Source organism: Zea mays, chromosome 9 (genome assembly GCF_902167145.1).
Source record: "Zea mays cultivar B73 chromosome 9, Zm-B73-REFERENCE-NAM-5.0, whole genome shotgun sequence".
NCBI lineage: Eukaryota > Viridiplantae > Streptophyta > Magnoliopsida > Poales > Poaceae > Zea > Zea mays.
The window spans coordinates 5,071,498-5,082,791 of NC_050104.1; positions in this window are offsets into that span (position 1 = coordinate 5,071,498).

Below are 11,294 nucleotides of genomic sequence, written 5' to 3' on the forward strand. Positions count from 1 at the left end.
CAAGTCCTCCCGCATCTTCACTCTTGTTTCTCCTCCTTAGGAACCACCTTGGCACAGAAGCAACAGAAATCTGCTACTTCCTCACCTAAAAACAACGAAGGGATAAACCCTGAGTATGGAATTACTCAGCAAGTCTTACCCGACTAAAGAAAAGACTCTCAAGGGTATGCTAGTTATATGGGAGTCAAGGTAAGGCTTTTCAATAATCAAAGACTCTGTTTTGCAGAAATGCTTACTAAAGTGGATCCTTAAAATCCAGTTTTATTTGTCAAGTTAAGTAGAATTACCTGTAACTAGAGTTCTTTCTACCCTAGTTCAATCACTGGTCCTGCACTAGCCAATTTCTTAACAAAAACCCATCATCTTTAGTGGAATGCTACGTGTAGGTCAGTGACCAAGTCTTCATAACCGCGAAGGTACGGCGATCCGAATCGATTATACTCAACTGAGGATCTCCAATCACACGACATATGTAGCACTTAACCCTTGCATATGTCAACCCGCCACCGGGGTTCTTAAGACCAGATCAGGTTCACGCAAACCGAGAGCACAGATACACCACCGTCCAACCTCTTGCCACGGAGGGTACACGCTACTCTCGCCACCGCTCCACGCCCATTTCGTGTTATCTTATTCTGGCCTTAGTCTGCTCGAGGCAAGGCTTACCCATGACGAGGCATGTGACCAGTTAAAGGGTCCTCGATCATCAAGCCTACATCGAGACGGTCCTTAATCGACTCAGACAGAGACACTACACCGAGACTCCTTTCTCGTGCAAGTCACCCGCCCGGTCTCAGCTTAATCTTTTAACCCAAAAACTTGGTACCTGGAAGAGGTACATCTTTTCCGATGTTGAATCCATCATGGCCATGATGGATTCACCATCAAGTTTTATTTTCGAAAACAACCCTCCCACTTTGCCAAACATCTTTTGTAAAACAAATCCTTTTGTTTTTCTAAAGCAATACTAAGCATAGTAAAACCTTTTTGTAAAAACAGGGTTTCAAGGAAGGTAATCAAGTTCAAGGAAGGTAATGCAAGAATTGTTTTATCAGGCAACTCCTATCACATAATGCAGCAAGCAAGTGAGAAAGATTTTAAAAACATCAAGGGAGGTGGCAAATGCACTGGGGCTTGCCTTCGTTAACAGGTGAGTCTGGTTCGGATCCACAAATATCAAAGTAGAAGCAGTTGCCTGCTTGAGAATCCGAGGGTGGTGGTGTCCTTTCTTCGGTGACTTCCACTTCTTCGCGTTCTAACATAACCATATATATATATATAAGAATGAATGCCATGTAATGCGCATGAGAGTGCAAAGATAATAAAGATTTATTATCTAAGTCTTGAATACAACTTTCCTTCACGGAACTCCGAGAACTTAGGGTTTCCGGGGTCGGTAAAGGAGTTCACAGGGCAGGGGGGGTGTTTTGGGGTTTGGTGATCAAACAAGGTTCAAATCAATTCAAACTCTACCCAAGGCTTCTAAATAATGTTTTAAGTTCCCATAAAAAGTTTGGGCATTTTTGGACTTACCAATTATTTTCTAAAAATCCATAACTAATACTTTTAACTACTTTAAATGCCCTAAAATTTCTTATTTTCCACTAAAAATCACAAAACTATTTTTATTAAATTCTAGGGAAAATAACAAGCCTAGGAAAATTGGTTTCACAATTTTACCATTTTTCTACATTTTTTATAATTGTTTTGACTCGGGAGGAAAAAGAAAAAGAAAACCCGTGAATAGTACTGGGCCAGAAGTAGCCCATACGGCCCAATCATCAGAGAAAACGGGGCGCGCCCGCGCCCGCGCTGGCATCTATACAGAAAAGACCTCGGGTTCTCGGCTATCTGGAGATAAGTTCCTTTACTGTTTCGCCGTGTCGCTGACAGATTACAGAATAGCCCTCCGGTTTCTATTCCTTCGCACGGTGAAGTCCTCGACGACGGCAGCGCGCGGAGGAGCTCCAGCGTGCTAGCAGGCCGATCGATTGGGGAAAGGACTGACGCCCTTCTTCGGTCGAAACCGAATTCACGCCCCAACCATTGATTCCCCTAAGTTAATTGCACAAATGGTGAACTAATGTGGTCTGACCACGGTGAGCGCGCGGATGAACCAAAGATCCATGCGTTCCCGACGGTCAGTGGACCCCTAGTCTAATTGGACGGGTCAGCAAGCATCGTAGCCATGTGAGAATGCTTAAACGAGGGAGAGGGAGGGTTGGACTGACCGGAGTACGGCTGGCCGCGGTGAGGTTGGGCTTCGGGTGGCGGAGAACAGATTTGGGGCGAACGTGAAATTGGAGAGCTGTGGGGAGTAATCAGAGCTACGCGTGGGTTCTCTGGATGCACAATAACCTAGCGGAACTGGCTGAGGCTTTAATTTATAGGGAGCGACAGCGGCGGCGGTCAATTCGAGCAGGTTGTGCTGGCGGCCGGAGAGGAGAAAGTTCACTGGTGCGTGCGATAGGTGGCGAACATCGTGTCAAGGCCTTAGGTAATAGAAGGACGGTGTGTGGTAATCAACTGCGACGTGGTAAGATGGCCGACGGCGTGGCATAACTGCAAAGAACGGCGGCACGCCGGTGATGGCCATGCGGCCACGTCGCCGGTAAGTGGAGGAGCGACCGAGTGGCCACTGTGCTCCAAGTTTATCCACGGTGAGATCTTTTCAGGGTGAGCAAAATCCACACGGCCGCGGCACAAATCACTCCGCCTTCCACTTCCACGCGGGGCCCGCGCTGTCAGGGTCTCCTCCTTTCTTCGCCGCTCGACTCGGGCATGCTCTGTTATGGCGCGGATGGCAGAATCTGTTGAGGTGGGCCGCGAACGGACTTCGGGCGGCCATAAGAGGACCGGAACCGGATCCTTATCCCCCTCTCCCCTCTTTAGCCCCAACTTCTCATCGCCACCAGAACGCCGCCGCGCGCCGTGTGAGGAGATTCGATCCGCCGTCGTCGACCGGTCGATTCCTCAGCGATTGGGCCGAGGTCTGGGGTGCGTGAGCTTCACCTGGTAGGGCGGGTCACGACCGTAACTTCTCCTTGGCGGATTGCACGGCGGACGACCGGGAATTGCTCGTCAGCGCTGCTCGGATTGCCGTGGGCCGCACGTCCTCGTCACTGGGGCCCTCTGCACCGGTACCGCAGGTAAAACGCCCCCCATAAGTTTCGCCTTGACTTCACCAACGTGTAGCACTATGTCCTTCCGAGTTTAGATCGCTTACGCTAGAATTGGGCTCGGCTCCGGTGATGCTCCGTCGCGGCCAGGCGGGCGGCGCCGCCGGTGGCGCTCGGGGGTGTCCAGCCAGTGCTGGGTCGTTGGATGCACTTTGCGCGGTCCCGATTAGATCTTCGTGTACCGCTTCGCGGGGTTCCTCGTGGCCGTCGGATGGTGATCGGGCGGGTGTCGAGCGCCTCGGTCATTTGGTGATCCGGTCCGTTGATTAGGCATCCGAGGGCTAAAAACCGTGCACTGGTGTATAATAACGAAGATCTAATCCTAGCCGTAGATGTAGGATCGTGCGGCTCTGGTCGAAACATACCCCTTCGGCCAGGGATTTTTGTTAAAGAGACCCTGGAAGATTTGTTAACCAACCCGCGGTCCATGGGCACTGTGCTCTGTGCCTCGGGTTTCTTGCACTAAGGCCCCTGTTGTCTCTGGAATTTGGCACGCGGTCCAGATAATTGATAAAATTAGAAAGATTATTTAGAAATTAGTTTTTTTAATACACATTTAATTGCAGAAACTTGTAAAATGTATAGAAAATTCATTTTTAATTCAAATCGATCCATTCCAATTTCTAAAATTTTGTAATATTAATATCTATGACCTAGAGTCTCTGTTTTAACATGAAAACAGTAAGAGAATTTATTTCTCATTTAATCCTATTTCAAGCACATTAAACCTTAGGAAATGCATAACTTGAAATCTATAACTCAAAATTTAATGATTCCAGTTCCTATAATCTCATTTTAATATGTAGATTTTATTGTATATTTTATTTATCTATTTGATGTGATGTTAATTTATGCTATACTATGTATGTATTGTGTTGATGCGAGTAGACGAGCAAGCCACTGTGGATTCTGAGGTTCAGCAAGTAGAAGTAGCTGAGTAGGAGCTCATTGAAGGCAAGTTGTGCCCTTGATCACTTACTTTTTCCCAGCCATGTTCTTATTAATTATAATGATTTGCATAGGTTAATTTTGATGGGACCTAATAGGTTACCCCAGTTTTGGTTATCTTTATACCTTGTTCACCACTGAAATATTTTTGGGTAGTACCTGTTATTGCTTTATATAGATTTGGGTATGGAGATACATTATTCATGATTACACCTTTATTATCTTTTTATTATTATTGTTCATGTTAAGATCATTATGTTAATGGGAACATGGAGCGACCACCCGGGAAAACAGTGCTACCACAAGGGTATAATGGGACGCCCTTGGCTGATTAACTAGGAAAGCTAGTGGATGACTTCCTTACCTGAAAGGGGCAAGGGCAGTAGGGGAGTGGTCAGTGTAGGGAGGTCCTTGGGTTGATTTTGCTGCGATGGCGGTCAGGCGAGGGATTCCTGCACTGGAGCTTCCTATAAACTGTAGCGGGATTTCTGAAGCTACTGGAACTTTGTAAAGGCCTCGTAGTGTTACCCTGCCTCGCCTCCTCGGTAGAGGTGTATGGGATTGGCCATCTCTTAGCAGATGGGTAACATGACTTGTGGGTAAAGATGCGTAACCTCTGCAGAGTGTAAAACTGGTATACTAGCCGTGCTCACGGTCATGAGCAGCTCGGACCCTCACATGATTAATTTATGGAACTTAAATTCAATTTGACATTTGCATCACATTTGGGATTATTTTACTATTACTTCTCTTTATTATTATTAAGGTTTGGTATTTACTTATACTTAGTAATTGCTAATAAAATTTTGACCAACTTATAAAAGCAATGCTCAGCCTCAGCCTCTATTTTGTTGATCAGCCTTACACTTCACATGAACTCCCACCTTTGGTGAGTTCATGCACATTATTCCCCATGACTTGTTGAGCTATGAACGTATGTGAGCTCACTCTTGCTGTCTCACACCCCCACATGAGAAGAGCAGGTGGTTCAGGCAGAGCCACAAGGCGAGGAGTTTGATCTGATCTAGGTGGCGTTTCTCAGTTGACATTGGCGCCGACGATCCTTAGTTCGCTCTATATTTATTCTTTTATTTTGTAATAAGACTTCCGCTATGTAATAAATACTCTGATGTTTCGTGACATTTACCTCTATGCACTCTGTTATTATATATGTTGTCTTCTTGGCGCATGTATGAGATGCACCCGGCTTTGTCCCTTAAATCTGGGTGTGACAGATGTCTAAAGACTATCCGAAAGAAATGTAGAAATAAATGCAAAATCGAGGCTTCCATTGCAGAGGCATACATACTGGAGGAGGTGTCAAACTTCACAACAACTTACTATGGTGACAAACTGCCGAGCGTGCATAATCCACCCCCTCGTTACAATGATGGCGACAATGAATCGAACCTCAACATTTTTCGAGGGCAACTCGGAAGCGCGAGTGGTTCGACCACCAAGACCCTGAGACATGAAGAGTGGCGCCATATCATGCTATATGTATTGACCAACCTTGAAGAGGTGACGCCATACATGGAGCAATTTCTTCATGAATTCTGGCGTCGATCAAGGGACCCAACTCCACAGGAATATGATACCCTTCTTGGAAAGGGTGCAGGAAATGGATTGCCCGATTTCATTTCCTAGTTTAAATGTAAGGTACGTGCTTAGTTTGTCATTTGAAGTTGCTCTTACGTGCGAATAATATAACAATCTAGTGTGTTTGAACTTGCAGGGCCAAAGAGAGTCGTCTATGAGTGCCGAGTTGAGACAAGTAGCCAATGGCTTTGCCTATAGGGTCAGGAAATTTTCTGGGTATGACATCAATGGATACCGTTTTCGCACAACAAGCTACGACCAAAGTCCGCCCAATCGAAAAACCACGTGTTCTGGAGTCTTTACGCCCGGGCTTGACGAGGTCGAGTATTATGGAAGAATTGAAGAAATATATGAACTCAATTTTTATGGTTCCAAACCTCTTACTCCAGTGATATTCAAATGTCATTGGTTTGACCCTGAAGTTACGAGACAGACACATTCTAATCTTGGGCTAGTCGAAATTCGACAGGATTCCATCTTACCAGGAGACGATGTCTATATTGTGGCCCAACAGGCCACACAAGTGTATTATCTTCCATATGCGTGCCAAACGAAACAACATCTTAAGGGTTGGGATGTTGTGTATAAGGTATCACCGCACGCTAAATTACCTGTTCCAAACGATGAAGATTATAACTTAGACCCGGACACATATGATGGAGAGTTCTTCCAAGAAGATGGACTCGAAGGGCAATTTGAGATAGACTTAACCGAAGCGATCAGAATGGAAGTAGATATTGAAACGCCGGATGATGAAATGGTTGTTGATGAGGAGGATGAGGTGCAAAATGAGAATGACTTAGAAATGCTTGAAGGCAATGCCAATAACGAAATTGCGCCTTCAGATGGTGTTGACTATGAAATGGTTGATAGTGATGATGACACTTATGATCCGGCTAACCCGGACACATATAAAGATTATTTTTAATCGATGTAATGTTATAGTTCATTTATTTTCCATATGTTTCTAAATACATATTTTTTTATCTGTGTTTAATTGCTTACTCTTAATTGCAGGTTGTTGAACAAAGATGGTGGGCGGTGGGACGAGGACGAGGAGGGGGAGGGGGAGGAGGAGCACCCGTAGGACGGAGGAGGAGGCGCAGCAGGACGACGCCGTACAACAGCAGGTGGAGCAGCAAGCCGCTATCGATGCGGCGCAGCAGGACGATGACAACGACGCCGCTCAGCGGGACGTCTCAGGTTCTGGCTCCTCAGGTTCGAGGAGTATCTACCTGCGAGGTCCCGCGAGTCTCCCTCCGCGACCCATACTTCGTGACAGACGTCCGCTGATACGACCTGATGGAGAGAGGTAGGTAACTTTAGATGTTGTTGCTGCTTTTTCATATTATATGTTCAAATTAATAATAGAAACTAATACTTTATCTTAATCACTTGGAAAGGTCTTGGATGATTTTGGAGATTGCAGGGGGTCACGGCTGCAACCCCAATGGCATCCTCGGCCTTCTATGCAGGGAACACTTCCCTGGACTTGTCGAGTACGCTGGAGTGATGAGCCCAGCATACACCTTCGACCACTACGCCGTCGCCCCCGATGCAGTAGATCGGGACGACAGACAATTCAACAACAAGGCGGAGCGGGTGAAGCAAGAGCTGTGGGTAAGTCTTCCTCGCACTATATTGTTTAATAAGTCGCATTTGTTGCATATTCTTGAAATAATGTATGGATACATCGTCTTTGTATGTAGGATTTCTTCAGATGCGAGGCTGGATACGAGGCCAGGGCGGATGCGGTGGCTACGACGAGCTGTAAGAAGCTCGTCGTGGACATGCACCACGAGGCGCGCATCTAGGCCATCGTCACTTACCACGGCTCTGTCCTTGGGGAGAAGGTGACCAAGAAGGACGCCCGAACCATGTCGTTGACTCCGGACCAGTACTTGCAGGTAAATACAAAACTTTATTATTGGTACTAAATATGCTTAATTTTATCTTCTGATATGCCGTGTACTTGTATTTTTTTTGATGATTCCTCATTGGTGCGCCGCGCATCCTGAGTGCTGGGAGCAGATGGTGCAGAGGTGGTGCTCGGCTGAGTGGGACGAGGCGCACAACGCTAGCCGGGAACTGCGTTTGATCATGCAAGGTCCCTCCCACCATCAAGGCAACCGCAGCCTGGGCAAATACGCGGAAGCATGGGTACACGCTCTTTTTTATTTAGGTATATAACTTTCGATTAGACATGATTTCTAACCATCTCGTTGGTTTTCTCGCAGTCGGCGACACATGGTGGCGCGCCTTGCTCCACGTTCTCGGCATATGCTATGGCCCACAAGGGGAAGGCGACGTCCGACGTCACCTACAACCCGGATGACGGGCCCGAGGCGTACACCAACCCCGCCATCCACAACCGCCTCACTGAGTACACCGCCATGGCCAAGGAGGTCCATGGGCCAGATTACGATCCGAGGACCGAGGACATCGACAGAGATGTCCTCATGAGGGTCGGAGGAGGCAAGAGGCATGGGCGGTACTGGATTGCCGACGGGGCAATCGACTCGTCCTCCACTCCCACTCTCTCTCAGGTGCGAGCAAGGAGCACGAGCGCGAGCCCAGCCATACGACCTCGGCAGGACAACTCACAACATCGTATCCAGCAACTCCAAGTTATTCCTTATCTATTCATCGTTCATTGATTATTATATATCTTCTCTTTGCATTATCGGAACATTAGGGCGAAATATTACAGACTCAGCTAGATGATGAGAGGAGGCAACATGAGGAGCTGGAGAAAAGGATGGCGGAGATGTTCGCGTACATGCAGAGCCTTGGCGCCGCACAGGGTCATGCTCCACCACCTCCGTTGTTCCCTGCAGCTGACCCTGCTGAGTTCACTACTCCTGTGAGTATCAAAATTTTAGTACTGGATGATATATATTCATATGTTCTCACACATACAATCTCTTCTCTGTGCAGGGTCAATCGGCGGCGTCGAACAACCCTCACGCTTCGTCCAGCCCTTTGCCGAACCAGTCCAGATGCCCACCTCGTTGATGATCTATTTTGTGATGATCCAGACTTATATTTGTGAGTGTTGGTGATGTTAGTTAGACTTGGTCTTGTGAGATACTTGGTGATGTTAGTGATGATCCAGACTTATATCTGTTTTGTGATGATCCTGACTTATATTTGTGAGACTTATATTAGTGAGACTTTGTGATATATATGGTGTTGATGATAAATGTGTTCATTCTGTGATGCGATTGATATATGTTGGGGGCTTTCGGCTTCCGAAGGTCCTCAAAAACATGATTTAACAATGTCTCTGGAGTATATTGTATGAACAGGGATCTTTGAACAAAGGCCCACGGTGTGAAGAAGCACGGAAACAACACGAAGGATGGAGCAGAGCCGAAGCTGTACGCAAGGGAGCTTCGGCATGATGACAGAAAACAGGGAACCGACTTAAAAAGGAAAAGACTATTTAGACCCGGATAAATTACTATAGAGTTGTTGTCATAGGCAAAGGGCCTGGATGTAATTTTACATGGGCTGCGACCCGTGCCTATAAATAGATGAACAGTGCTCCCGTACTGTTCACTCGGACTTGGCATTCACTTTTGCGTCACGCATGTATTCTCTTTCCTTCAAGCCGAAGGTACATTTGTAATTTATCATTGTTTACACAAGTAATATAAATGGAAATAGATTAATAATAATGTTTACAGAAATTATATTACTTTCTGTACTTTGTTTGAATGTTCTCCATCTTTTATCATGATCATGAAGGTATGTCCTTCATGACCTTCGTCCTAAATTCGTTATATCCGAAGGGAAATAATGATTTGAAGGACGAAGGGCTCTGATATTTAACATTTTATGTTGTCTTGTTCTTGATTCATAGCATTTGAGAACAAGTCTCCAACAATATATAATGTGATGTGAATGATATATATCTTTTGTTTGTTTGGATGGAACAGCAAAAACAAATAAAAAAGGGACATCCTGGTCACTTTGCCGAGTGTAACACTCGGCAAAGGGTAGCTTTGCCGAGTGCTATGACCTTGGCACTCGGCAAAGAAGGAAACCTGGGAACCGGTAAAGCCATCTTTGCCGAGTGCTGACCATGGCACTCAGCAAAGAAGGAAACCTGGGAACCGGTAAAGCCATCTTTGCCGAGTGCTGTTGTCAAGGAACTCGGCAAAGTGACTGGCAAAGGGGCCCACTGGAGGACTCTTTGTCGAGTGCCAGTCCACTAGACACTCGGCAAAGAAGCCTCCTTTGCCAAGTGCCTACGAGAGCTCTCAGCACAGGGACTGGCGGTGGGGCCCACTGGACCCGTCTTTGCCGAGGGCCGCTAGAGCAGACACTCGGCAAAATTAGCCTCTTTGCCGAGTGCCAAAGTAGACACTCGGCAAAGGATCTGTCACCGTCACTTGGCGCCGTGACGGTGACTTTTGTTTGCCGAGTGCCCGACAAAAAGTACTCGGCAAAGAGGTTGTTGCCGATGTACAGTTCGCCGAGCGTTCTTTGCCGAGTGTTACACTCGGCAAAGCCTTTGCCGAGTGTAAAATAGCCTTTGCCGAGTGTCTGCGACACTCGGCAAAGGAGCTGTGTCCGTTAGTGGTGGTCCTTGCGGGGTCTAAGTGACCTGGGAAATCAAGGAAGGAAGGTCACTCGGTCTAGGTGACCGTTTGAGAGAGGGAAAGGGTTGAAAGAGACCCGGTCTTTGTGACCACCTCAACGGGGAGTAGGTTTGCAAGAACCGAACCTCGGTAAAACAAATCACCATGTCATCCGCTTTATTTCTTGGTTGATTTGTTTCCCCCTCTCTCTCGGACTCGGTTTTTATTCTAACGCTAACCCGGCTTGTAGTTGTGTTTAAAGTTGTAAATTTCAGTTTCCGCCTATCCACCCCCCCCTCTAGGCGACTTTCAAAATGCCATACCTCATTCCTTGTGAAGTTGTTGAGCTCCTCTTGCATTGGTAGCACCCAATCCGGATCTCTTAGTGCATCCTCCACCATTTATGGCTCAATAGAGGACACAAAAGAGTAATGTTCATAGAAATGAGCAACTCGAGATCTAGTGGTTACCCCCTAATGAATGTCACTAAGGATGAAGTTGACGGGGTGATCTCGTTGAATTGCTTGGTGGACTCTTGAGTGTGGCGGTCTTTGACCCTGTATTTCTTGATCATCTTCCTTGTCTTTATTATCTTCATCTCCCCCTTGATCATTGTCCTCCTCTTGAGGTGGCTCATCCTCTTGATCTTCATTTTCTTCATCTTGAGCCTGATCCTCATCCTGAGTTAGTGGAGATGCTTGATTGGAAGATGACGGTTGATCTTGTACTTGTGTGTGCTCTTCAGATTCCATAGGACACACATCCCCAATGGACATGTTCCTTAGCGCAACGCATGGAGCCTCTTCATCATCTAGCTCATCAAGATCAACTTGCTCCACTTGGGAGCCATTAGTTTCATCAAACACAATGTCACAAGAAACCTCAACCAATCTAGTGGATTTGTTGAAGACTCTATATGCCCTTGTGTTTGAGTCATAACCAAGAAAAAACATTCTACAACCTTAGGAACAAATTTAGATTT